The following is a 14,364-nucleotide window of genomic DNA, read 5'->3' as shown; positions in this document are numbered from 1 at the left end:
GATCATCTTTTCAATAGAAACTACAAAATATATGCTTACAAAACATATTCAATGAATTAATATTGCATTCACTTCACAAGAATATTTGCCTTTTTTGAGTCTTCAATACCATACCAAGAAGCATATAAAACACATATTTCTAAATTGCAATTCAAGTGCCAATATGAAGCATAAAAAAATAAAAGCTTATTCAGGATCATATATTTAAGTATTTAAGGAAATGACTCAAAATACTCTCCTATTCAGTGAATACTATATAATAAGTTAACTTTAGTCAAATCTCTATTAAAGACATGAAAGCCAACAGTAGCCTTGATCAAGGTGTAAAACGCTACTTGCAAAATAAAATGACTTTTGCATTGCTTTCTCTAGATGCTGCAAGTACCCCATGTTGTTAGCATATCCACGAGCACTGCGGTAAGTAGCGGTATTTATTCCAAACCCCTCCTCCGCCTCCTGCCCTTGCCATGCCTTCCATGTGGTGTAGTCCTTGTCTCACAGACCACTGGGTCTGTACATGAAAATTGTTTGTCCCGTCAAATGACAGAATGACAGAGCACTATTTCTGAGCATGTCTTAAAAGACATGCGAGTTCTGCCAGCCCTCTTTTTCTCCTACCATCCATTATAAGAAGCCTATGCCATAAGGAGCCATTGATCCTTCAGCATGGGTCACAAAATAAGGGATGTGTGGAGAAGTCCCAAGCATAACCTGTGGGCTGCAGTCTAGAGACAACCCAAACTGACCCTACAGACTACCTTGAAGCCACAGGTGACTCACAGACTACCGAGCAAGAAAGCAAAAAGCCGTGTGCTGAAAGCCCCATGTCTGCGGGTTGCTAGTTATGCAGAATTATCACTGTAAAAAATTGTTTATACAAGTATTATTTTATAAGTTGAGAGTATGACGAGAGATAATTCTTAGAGAGTCTGGCTGAATATTTTAGTGGAGCTCACTGGGGAACGCTGTATTAATGGACTCATAGTAGCACTGGTTCACAGCTATGATGAATATTAAAATTAACTAGGGTGGTCTTGGTGCAATTTCTGATCGCCTCATGGTGGAGTAGCTTCAGCCCACACTTACACGCCCTGACAACAAATTTCTTTTCATTATTTTTAAAGAGTTCCAGGGAGGGGACCTTCAAGATGGCGGAGGAGTAAGACCTGGAGATCACCTTCCTCCCCACAGATACATTAGAAATACATCTACACGTGGAACTGCTCCTACAGAACACCCACTGAACGCTGGCAGAAGACCTCAGACCTCCCAAAAGGCAAGAAACTCCCCAAGTACCTGGGTAGAGCAAAAGAAAAAAGAAATAACAGAGACAAAAGAATAGGGACGGCACCTGCACCAGTGGGAGGGAGCTGTGAAGGACGAAAGGTGTCCACACACTAGGAAGCCCCTTTGCGGGCAGAGACTGCGGGTGGCAGAGGGGGGAAGCTTCGGAGCCGCGGAGGAGAGCGCAGCCACAGGGGTGCGGAGGGCAAAGCGGAGAGACTCCCGCACAGAGGCTCGGCGCCGAGCAGCACTCACCAGCCCGAGAGGCTTGTCTGCTCCCCCGCCGGGGCGGGCGGGGCTGGGAGCTGAGGCTCGGGCTGCGGTCGGATCGCAGGGAGAGGACTGGGGTTGGCGGCGTGAACACAGCCTGAAGGGGTTAGCGCACCACAGCTAGCCGGGAGGGAGTCCGGGAAAAAGTCTGCAGCTGCCGAAGAGGCAAGAGACTTTTTCTTACCTCTTTGTTTCCTGGTGCGCGAGGAGAGGGGATTCAGAGCGCCGCCTAAACAAGCTCCAGACGCGGGTGCGAGCCGCGGCTATCAGCATGGATCCCAGAGACGGGCGTGAGACGCTGGGGCTGCTGCTGCCGCCACCAAGAAGCCTGTGTGCGAGCACAGGTCACTCTCCACACCGGCCCTCCCGGGAGCCGGTGCAGCCCGCCACCGCCAGGGTCCCGTGACCCAGGGACAACTTCCCCGGGAGAACGCACGGCGCGCCTCGGGCTGCTGCAACGTCACGACGCCTCTGACGCCGCAGGCTCGCCCCGCCTCCTCTGTACCCCTCCCTCCCCCGGCCTGAGTGAGCCAGAGCCCCCGAAGCAGCTGTTCCGTTAACCCCGTCCTGTCTGGGCGGGAACAGATGCCCTCAGGCGACCTACATGCAGAGGCGGGTCCAAATCCAAAACTGAACCCCGGGAGCTGTGCGAACAAAGAAGACAAAGGGAAATTTCTCCCAGCAGCCTCAGAAGCAGCGGATTAAAGCTCCACAAACAACTTAATGTACCCTGCATCTGTGGAATACCTGAATAGACAATGAATCAACCGAAAATTGAGGTGGTGGACTTTAAGAGCAACTGTAGACTTGGGGGTTTGCTGTCTGTGACTGACTTGTTTCTGAATTTTAAGTTTATCTTAGTATAGTTTTTGACGCTCATTATCATTGTTGGATTTGTTTATTGGTTTGGTGGCTCTCCAGGTTTTTTATTATTATTACTTTTTTAATTTTAATAATTAAAAAAATTTTTTAATTTTAATAATTTTATTTATTTATTTATTCATTATTATTTTTTCTTTCTTTATTTTCTCCCTTTTCTTCTGAGCTGAGCGGCTGACAGAGTCTTGATGCTCCGGGCTGGTGTCAGGCCTGAGCTTCTGAGGTGGGAGAGCCGAGTTCAGGACATTGGACCAGCAGAGACCTCCTGGCCCCATGTAATATCAATCAGTGAGAGCTCTCCCAGAGATCTCCATCTCAATGCTAAGACCCGGCTCCACCCAATGGCCAACAACCTCCAATGCTAGACACCCCATGCCAAACAACTAGCAAGACAGGAACAGATCCCCACCTATTAGCAGAGAGACTGCCTAAAATCATAATAAGGTCACAGACACCCCCAAAACACACCAACAGATGCGGCCCTGCCCACCAGAAGGACAAGATCCAGCGCCACCCACCAGAACAAATGCACCAGTCCCCTCCACCAGGAAGCCTACACAAGCCAATGAAACAACCTTACTCACTAGAGGCAGACACCAAAAAGAACAGGAGCCACGAACCTGCAGGCTGCGAAAAGGAGACCCCAAACACAGTAAGTTAAGCAAAATGAGAAGACAGAGAAACACACAGCAGATGTAGGAGCAAGGTAAAAACTCACCAGACAAAATAAATGAAAAGGAAATAGGCAGTTTACCTGAAAAAAAGAATTCAGAGTAATGATAGTAAAGATAATCCAAAATCTTCCAAATAGAATGGAGAAAATACAAGAAACATTTAACAAGGACATAGAAGAACTAAAGAGCAAACAAACAATGATGAACAACAGTATAAATGAAATTAAAAATTCTCTAGAAGGAATCAATAGCAGAATAACTGAGGCAGAAGAATGGATAAGTGACCTGGAAGATAAAATAGTGGAAATAACTACCGCAGAGCTGAATAAAGAAAAAAGTTTGAAAAGAATTGAGGACAGTCTCAGAGACCTCTTGGACAACATTAAACGCACCAACATTCGAATTATAGGGGTTCCAGAAGAAGAAGAGAAAAAGAAAGGGTCTGAGAAAATATTTGAAGAGATTATAGTTGAAAACTTCCCTAACATGGGAAAGGAAATAGTCAGTCAAGTCCAGGAAGCACAGAGAGTCCCATACAGGATAAATTCAAGGAGAAACATGCCAAGACACATATTAATCAAACTATCAAAAATTAAATACAAAGAAAAAATATTAAAAGCAGCAAGGAAAAAGTAACAACATACAAGGGAATCCCCATAAGGTTAACAGCTGACCTTTCAGCAGAAACTCTGCAAGCCAGAAGGGAGTGGCAGGACATATTTAAAGTGATGAAAGGGAAAAACCTACAACCAAGATTACTCTACCCAGCAAGGATCTCATTCAGAGTCAACAGAGAAATTAAAACCTTTACAGACAGGCAAAAGCTAAGACAATTCAGCACCACCAAACCAGCTTTACAACAAATGCTAACCGAACTTCTCTAGGCAGGAAACACAAGAGAAGGAAAAGACCTACAAAAACAAACCCAAAAGAATTAAGAAAATGGTAATAGGAACATACATATCGATAATTACCTTAAATGTAAATGGATTAAATGTTCCAACCAAGACACACAGACTGGCTGAATGGATCCAAAAACAAGACCTGTATATATGCTGTCTACAAGAGACCCACTTCAGACCTAGGGACACATACAGACTGAAAGTGAGGGGTGGTAAAAAGATATTCCATGCAAATGGAAATCAAAAGAAAGCAGGAGTAGCAATTCTCATATCAGACAAAATGGACTTTAAAATATAGACTATTACAAGAGACAAAGAAGGACACTACATAATGATCAAGGGATCAATCCAAAAAGAAGATATAACAGTTGTAAATATTTACGCACCCAACAGAGGAGCACCTCAAAACATAAGGCAAATGCTAACAGCCATAAAAGGGGAAATCGACAGTAACACAACCATAGTAGGGGACTTTAACACCCCACTTTCACCAATGGACAGATCCAAAATGAAAATAAATAAGGAAACACAAGCTTTAAATGATACATTAAAAAAGATGGACTTAATTGATATTTATAGGACATTCCATCCAAAAACAACAGAATACACTTTCTTCTCAAGTGCTCATGGAACATTCTCCAGGATAGATCATATCTTGGGTGACAAGTCAAGCCTTGGTAAATGTAAGAAAATTGAAATCGTATCAAGTATCTTTTCCGACCACAACGTTATGAGACTAGATATCAATTACAGGAAAAAAACTGTAAAAAAAAAAAAAAAAAAAACACATGGAGGCTAAACAATGCACTACGAAATAACCAAGAGATCACTGAAGAAATCAAAGGAAATCAAAAAATATCTAGAAACAACTGACAATGAAAACACAATAGCCCAAAATCTATGGGATGCAGCAAGAGCAGTCTAAGAGGTAAGTTTACAGCAATACCATCCTGCCTCAAGAAACAAGAAACATCTCGAATAAATAACCTAATCTTACACCTAAAGCAATTAGAGAAAGAAGAACAAGAAAACCCCAAAGTTAGCAGAAGGAAAGAAATCATAAAGATCAGATCAGAAATAAATGAAAAATAAATGAAGGAAATGATAGCAAAGATCAATAAAACGAAAAGCTGGTTCTTTGAGAAGATAAACAAAATTGATAAACCATTAGCCAGACTCATCAAGAAAAAACGGGAGAACACTCAAATCAACAGAATTAGAAATGAAAAAGGAGAAGTAACAACTGACAATGCAGATATACAAAGGATCATGAGACATTACTACAAGCAACTATATGCCAATAAAATGGACAACCTGGAAGGAATGGACAAATTCTTAGAAAAGCACAACCTTCTGAGACTGAACCAGGAAGAAATAGAAAATATAAACAGACCAACCACAAGCACTGAAATTGAAAGTGATTAAAAATCTTCCAACAAACAAAAGCCCAGGACCACATGGCTTCACAGGCAAATTCTATCAAACATTTAGAGAAGAGCTAACACCTATTGTTCTCAAACTCTTCCAAAATATAGCAGAGGGAGGAACACTCCCAAACTCATTCTACAAGGCTGCCATCACCCTGATACCAAAACCAGACAAAAATGTCACAAAAAAAGAAAACTACAGACCAATATCACTGATGAACATAGATGCAAAAATCCTCAAGAAAATACTAGGAAACAGAATCCAACAGCACATTAAAAGTATCATACACCATGATCAAGTGGAGTTCATCCCAGGAATGCAAGGATTCTTCAATATACGCAAATCAATCAATGTGATACACCATATTAACAAATTGAAGGAGAAAAACCATATGATCATCTCAATAGATGCAGAAAAAGCTTTTGACAAAATTCAACACCCATTTATTATAAAAAAAACCCTCCAAAAAGTAGGCATAGAGGGAACTTACCTCAACATAATAAAGGCCATATATGACAAACCCACAGCCAACATCATTCTCAATGGTGAAAAACTGAAACTATTTCCTCTAAAATCAGGAACAAGACAAGGTTGCCCACCCTCACCACTATTATTCAACATAGTTTTGGAAGTTTTAGCCACAGCAATCAGAGAAGAAAAAGAAATAAAAGGAATCCAAATTGGAAAAGAAGAAGTAAAGCTGTCACTGTTTGCAGATGACATGATACTAAACATAGAGAATCCTAAAGATGCTACCAGAAAACTGCTAGAGTTAATCAATGAATTTGGTAAAGTAGCAGGATACAAAATTAATGCACAAAAATCTCTTACATTCCTATACACTAATGATGAAAAATCTGAAAGAGAAATTAAGGAAACACTCCCACTTACCATTGCAACAAAAAGAATAAAATACCTAGGAATAAACCTACCTAAGGAGACAAAACACCTGTATGCAGAAAACTATATGACACTGATGAAAAAAAATAAAGATGATACAAACAGTTGGAGAGATATACCATGTTCTTGGATTGGGAGAATCAACATTGTGAAAATGACTATACCACCCAAAGCAATCTACAGATTCAGTGCAATACCTATCAAACTACCAATGGCATTTTTCACAGAGCTAGAACAAAAAATTTCACAATTTGTGTGGAAACAAAAAAGACCCCGTATAGCCAAAGCAATCTTGTGAAAGAAAAACGGAGCTGGAGGAATCAGGCTCCTGGAATTCACTATACTACAAAGCTACAGTAAATAAGACAGTATGGAACTGGCACAAAAACAGAAATATAGATCAATGGAACAGGATAGAAAGCCCAGAGATAAACCCATGCACATATGGTCACCGTATTTTTGATAAAGGAGGCAAGAATATACAATGGAGAAAAGACAGCCTCTTCAATAAGTGGTGCTAGGAAAACTGGACAGCTACATGTAAAAGAATGAAATTAGAACACTTCCTAACACCATGCACAAAAATAAACACAAAATGGATTAAAGACCTAAATGTAAGGCCAGACACTATAAAACTCTTAGAGGAAAACATAGGAAGAACACTCTTTGACATAAATCACAGCAGGATCCTTTTTGACTCACCTCCTAGAGAAATGGAAATAAAAACAAAAATAAACTAATGAAACTTAAAAGCTTTTGCACAGCAAAGGAAACCATAAACAAGGTGAAAAGACAACCCTCAGAATGGGAGAAACTATTTGCAAATGAAGCAGCTGACAAAGGATTAATCTCCAAAATATACAAGCAGCTCATGCAGCTCAGTATCAAAAAAACAAACAACCCAATCCAAAAATGGGCAGAAGACCTAAATAGACATTTCTCCAAAGAAGATATACAGATTGCCAACAAACACATGAAAGGATGCTCAACATCACTAATCATTAGAGAAATGCAAATCAAAACTACAATGAGGTATCACCTCACCCAGGTCAGAATGGCCATTCATCAAAAAATCTACCAACAGTAAATGCTGGAGAGGGTGTGGAGAAAAGCGAACCCTCTTGCACTGTTGGTAGGAATGTAAATTGATACAGCCACTATGGAGAACAGTATAGAGCTTCCTTAAAAAACTAAAAATAGAACTACCATATGACCCAGGAATCCCACTACTGGGCATATACCCTGAGAAAACTATAATTAAAAAAGAGTCATGTACCACAGTGTTCATTGCAGCAGTATTTACAATAGCCAGGACATGGAAGCAACCTAAGTGTCCATCGACAGATGAATGGATAAAGAAGATGTGGCACGTATATACAATGGAATATTACTCAGCCATAAAACGAAACGAATTTGAGTTATTTGTACTGAGGTGGATGGACCTAGAATCTGTCATACAAAGTGAAGTAAGTCAGAAAGAGAAAAACAAATACTGTATGCTAACACATATACATGGAATCTAAAAAAAAAAAAAAAACAAAACAGGTCTGATGAATGCAGGGGCAAGACAGGAATAAATACGCAGACATAGAGAATGTACTTGAGGACACAGGGAGGGGGAAGGGTAAGTTGGGACAAAGGGAGAGAGTAGCCTTGACATATATACACTAACGAATGTAAAATAGATAGCTAGTGGGAAGCAGCTGCATAGCACAGGGAATTCAGCTTGGTGCTTTGTGACCACCTAGAGGGGTGGGATAGGGAGGGTGGGAGGGAGATGCAAGAGGGAGGAGATATGGGGTATATGTGTACATATAGCTGATTCACTTTGTTAAACAGCAGAAACTAACACAACATTGTAAAGCAATTATACTCCAATAAAGATGTAAAAAAAAAAAATTAACTAGGCTGCTTAAAAAAAAAAACTATGCTTAAGATCTATACCCAGACATTCTAAATTGATTGGTCTGAGTGGAGTTTAGATGGAATTGTTTTTTGTTTTTAAAGCAGGTCTTTTAACATTTTTTTTTTAATTTAATTTTTTTTTGGCCGCGCCGTGCAGGATTTTATTTCCCCAACTGGAGATTGAACCCAGGCCCTCGTCAGTGAAAGCAGAGTCCTATCATTGGACCACCAGGGAATTCCCTGTTATTGGTGATTATTCCCAGAAGTCTTTATTTAAAAAGCAAGATTGGGAATTGTTGGTCCACGGTGAGATCTACAGGAGTATAAATTCATTTTTATCAATATATCCTGAATTTATTAGAAATGTTTTTTACCAGCCAAACTCACAAGAAACATATATTGACCAAAATATAAATTTATTAAATTTCACTATATATACCTATTAGATATGCTTTACTTCTTTTGTGAGAAGCATAGTTAGTCACTTTAATTTTTCTCTCACTAGGACATCTGTCACCTATATGCTTATCGCAACTTCAAGTAAGTGTTAGTTTTCCAATCTCTCCATTTATGTAAGTTAACGATAATCTAATTAAATGTATTCCTAGTTCAAAATTATCTTGAGTGGCTGTTTTTAGTTTTCTTGTGAACAATATTGAAGGTCTGGGTGTAACTTATTCCAATTACTTTTCAAACTCTGTTGGGAAGAAAAGACACTGTACTTTTTTTTAATTAGCATTACTTTTTATCTTCTAACAAACATCATTTGAAAGTTTAAATACGCCTTCTGTTTTGTTTTTCTTTTTTACCCACAAATGTCGTGATTTAACACAGCACCAACCACACATTATTTCTTAGGATGATTCTAAGTGTTGACAAGGAAATTGTTTTGTTCTGTGTCGTATTGGCTGGGGCTGCAGTTATCTGGAGGCTCAACTAGCTGGAACATTTGAGATGACTCCCCTACAAAACTGGCAGTTGCTATAGACTGTCAGTGGGGAGCTCAACGAGGTCTTTCCACCAAAGTGTCTTGGTGATTTTTGACCTTGACCTCTACTCTGGAATGAGCAAGGCAGGTTCCAAGAAGGCTTATACCTAACAGCAAAGATGGATGCTACTGATATTTTATCGTCCAATATCAGAAGTTACACATGATAATTCCCCCCCATTCTCTGGGGCAAAACAAGTTGCAGGGGCTATCCAGGTTCAAAGGGCAAGAAATAGACTTTGTCTCTCCATGGGGAGGAGTGACAGAGAATCTGTAAGAATATTTAATCCACTACACTTTCTTCCTATATTTCAATTTTACTAGAACGTAAGCTCCAATAACTTTGGAGCATAATAACTCCCTTTTATTTACTATTGTCCTAGAATAGTAACACTACATAAAAGACACAATGAATTTGTTAAATTGAATTTTTTAACATATAGAATTAATCTAATGCACTGGTATTGAAATTATTGTTTAATTTTTAGAGTTATGATGATTCAGACTTATATCTAAGTATTGCATGTTACAATTTATGTAATATAATATCTAGAAGGTAAAATCTACATATGCAGAGTTGGAGATACTTCAGACAGCCACATGCAGTTATGAAGGTCATCTTCTATAATTGTGTAACGCCTAACTTTTGATGTATATGTTGGTAAATAGCCCAGGGTTTAAATAAACATTTGCTATTCATCTTAAGAAATTGGACCATTGATTTATAAATGTGTTCATAAAGCAGAGTTGCAAAAGTCATGGGTGAGTAATTGAAAAAGGTATTTGTTCTCTCTTTATTGAATACCATATGCCATACATACACAATTCTCATGATTGCATATTTCAATTTTCATGAGAATATAAACAGAGAGATAATGAAATAGAATTGATCATTATATGTATCACTACTACTGCTTACAATAAACTATGCCGTGTAAAAAGAGGGAAATTTCCTCCAAGAAATAAATATATATAATTCCTTTAGAAAAGCAAATATGACACTTCCAATTTTTAATGTTTCATGTTTACAAATATGCTAACATTACTCCATAACCTCTACATGTTGTTTCTAAAACTGCAGGTAATAGCAATATGTAATTTTTTTCAGGAAAAATACTAACATTTGCTTTATTTTTTTTACCTTGGTGTATTGGAATTTATATGTATACAAATGTATATATATGCAAATATATGTATGCATACATACACATATACACATGCATACATATGTACCTATGTACTGATATACTTATATTTATATTTACATATATTAACATACACACTTAATGAGTGAGAAAAGATTCATCACTATAGATAACCACCTAGGCAAAAATTCACCAGTATAGATAACAAGAACCTGTTCAATTAAAGACAATTCCTAATGTATACAGAATTAAATTAATGAAATTATTCAACATCTGACTAAGAGAGACACTATTAGCATTAGGCAATAGAAAGAATGGAATTAGGACTCAGAGAACTTAAATTTCCTTATGTATAAAATAGAAATATCCATCTTCATCTCTCCTATTTAATGAGTTATATTAATAGGAGTTATTTAATAAGGCTATTTTAAAAATCCAATTACCAATGCGTGATGTGTGATAAAGAAACTTTAAAATTTTAAAATTGTCATCAGACAACTGAGAATTAAGAGACATCTCCAAATGACTCCTAAATTAGAATGTACATCTTTGAAAAAAACAAAAAAACAAAACAAAACAAACAAACAAAAAAGAATGTACATCTTTGGAAAGATGTTTTGATTTGCACACAAGGCTATTCACCTTTTCACCAAGTCACTTTTCATATGGAGCAATGTCCAAGCAAAGATTTATCAGCTACAGTAAATAGAAGTAGCACAGAAAACTGAGACATAAATAAGTATGCTTTATTTTTAATTAAAATTCTTACTTATTGGGCTTATTTTAGTACACCTGAAGAGCCATGTACTTTCACTCTTCATTTTTATACTTGTATTTCCACCTACATGTTACTCTTTTGTTTGTTTCCTTCTGGAGACTGCTTTACTATCTGACATCTTAGATATACACTGTTGTTTTCTAATATTTACCAATATTTAAATTAGACTTATTTTTCATTTGGGACTATTTTCCATCTGGTAAATTCCAGTTAAGACTGTCTGAAAAACTCAGAACATGTTTTCATATTGCCTAGTATGCAAAGACATGCTAACATCTAGACCTTAATCTCTGCTAGATTTCCTCTTTCAAGTACAATGAAACAGGGACTTTAAGTAATTATCTAGATAAATTAGATACACATTTGAGCTCTTTTGAGTTAATCCTCCAAGTAAAATATTCTGAAATTCATTCCATTTATGTTTAAATTCAGGAATCATTGCAAAGTGACTGAGGTTCTTTATACGTTTGAGCTATTCAAGCCAAATAATGTTTCATTTGAATAATCTTAAAAATGTAATTTATTGCCTTTTATCATAATTGTATAAATGTTTAAATCAGAAGTCATTTGATAAAGTCATTTGATGAATTTGTAGAAATGTTACAGCAAAATAACACTATTTAGATTGATGATATTTATAATCAAAAAGAATAAGAAGCCTCATCAGAAAGTTCCTAATAAGGTGTTAAATTGTCCTTAAACTTCATATTCTTTATCTCACCAATCACACTATTCAAAAACACGAGTCCCACTATACCAATAGTAAAATTTATGCTCTCTATGAGCTTGTGTATTTTTATAAACAGTCTCCATTTTTTTTATTGCTATAGAATTGCTTGGAGTTAATTTTATTATTAATTCTCAATTATTATGAAAACCCTGTACACTCCATAAACTATCCCTGTATCTTAACAAATACATGCACTAGCAAAGAATCATTAATCCAATATACCTAAAAATAAATTTACGTGAAGGAATTAATTAAAATGACAGTATATGAAGAGCCATTTTGCTCTGTGTAAAATTGTTTTTCTAAACATAGCAAAACAATTCAAAGTATATAAAAAAAGAAGGAAACTGCAAAAGATGAAGATGTGAAGTCAACAATAAAAACCATGTAAAATATAACAAAGTAAGTACTTTCAGTGTGAGGACAGACGTGATTTACAGATATATATTCTTCTGTGTTTAGTTTGGTCAAAAGCTGAGTATCGGGCTTCCCTGGTGGAGCAGTGGTTAAGAATCTGCCTGTCAATGCAGAGGACACGGGTTTGAGCCCCTGGTCCGGGAAGATCCCACATGCCGCGGAGCAACTAAGCCCGTGAGCCACAACTACTGAGCCTGCGCTCTAGAGCCTGTGAGCCACAGCTGCTGAGCCCGTGTGCCACAACTACTGAAGCCTGCGTGCCTAGAGCCCACGCTCCACAACAAGAGAAGCCACCACAATGAGAAGCCCACACACCGCAAGGAAGGGTAGCCCCCGCTCGCTGCAACTAGAGAAAGGCCCCGCACAGCAACGAAGACCCAATGTAGCCAAAAAAAAAAAAAAAAAAAAAAAAAGCTGAGTATCGATTCCTGTTTAGAATGGGAATTATTTAGGACACCAGAGAAATTTCTTAAATGGCTTTTTTGTGCAAGAAAATTAAGATATAACTTTTAAGGAGAAAGAAAATGTCAGTTTAAGATGTAGAAAAGTAAACATTCCAGAATGTAATCTCGTTCAACTGAAAAAAGAAAGCAACGTTTGTATTTTTGTACTTACGACTTCAGTAATTGTCTCTCTTCCCATAAATAGTGACTGAGCATCTACAGCATGACGAGCAGTTTCACTATGTAATGCCAGTCACCTGATGCATGCGGATACCCAACAGATGCAGTTCCAGTCCTCCAATGACTTACAATTCAGTAAAATATGAACAAGTCGGTAAGCCATTAAAGCCACGGCAGCGCAGGGGGAAGAATCCCAGAGTGGATAAGAGGGCTGGCTCATGGAGGCTTCATAGAGCAAAAGCATCTAAACTGAGACTTCAAGAATGAGGAGAATTTAGCTAGATGAAGACTCCAAAGTAGTAGGTACCATTGGTATATCGAACATACCAACGGTAGCAGGCATGTTCATGAAACTAGACTGCTAAGTGGCAAGGGTAGAGGAAAGAGAGAAGAATCCTGGAGAGACAACCAGGTATTGGAGCATGAAGAACTTGCAACCTCTGCTCAGAGGAGTTTACACACTTAATCCAGAAGCCAATAGGAAGTCAGTAAATGCTTTTAAGCAAGTGGCAAAAAATTGAGGTCACTGCACCTGGAATAAACTTACCCTGTGGTGTGGGAAGTAGATCAGCAGTGCTCGTTACTAGAAACTATTGCAGTATTTCAGGTCTAAGATGATGATGACCTAGACCACATAAGTAGCAATGGGATGAAGAGATGTAGATTTATTGAAGAACTACTCAATGCACATAATTACTAAACTTGTAATACTCAGATATTTGTATACTCAAATATTCTTTAACGAGTATCTCCTGCATATGCTACTTATAGCTAATTAAAATATTCATAGGAAGTGAAACATGTGCCCATATAATTTTAATTATATTTTAATTTTATTATGTTTTCATATAATATAAGGACCAATCAAAAATTATTTTGATTTTTTTTACCCGTTGAAAGAGCTTTATTTGAGATTATAATTAGTGAGTTCTTCAGGGTTACTAAAAGATGAGTAATCTGAAAATTTTTAGACGTTATACCTAAGCACAAATATAGTGTAATTATGATAGAAGCTGTTATTTTCTCTTAATGTGCACGCATTTATTATGAAATAAGAAAGCCTCCTCAGCCTTACTTAGAGAAGTTAGTGACATCTCTGCTTGAGAAAAAAATTAGGGCTGAAAACTGCCACTGCTTATATCGTTGATCTTGTATTTTAAAGCAAAATGAGTCATAGGGGAAAATGAGAAACTTCGACAGCTTAAACATAAACTAATATATTGTCTCATCTTCCTCCACATAGTTCTTTCTTTGTGGCTTTCACTCTCTTAAGTGGTTTTATTTTAGCCTCCTGAAGAAGAAATTGAAAAATGTCTTTTTTTCTTAAAAGAGAGAGAAGAAAAAGATGAGTCATTTTGTCTCCCAAATCTGCGAGAATTGTGTTTATCAATATACCATATCAAAGTCTGCAGTTTCCAAATCAGACTTCTGTGAAATGTTT

Source organism: Balaenoptera ricei, chromosome 5, assembly GCF_028023285.1.
Source record: "Balaenoptera ricei isolate mBalRic1 chromosome 5, mBalRic1.hap2, whole genome shotgun sequence".
Taxonomy (NCBI): Eukaryota; Metazoa; Chordata; class Mammalia; order Artiodactyla; family Balaenopteridae; genus Balaenoptera; species Balaenoptera ricei.
Note: the sequence above shows the minus strand (reverse complement) of the source record.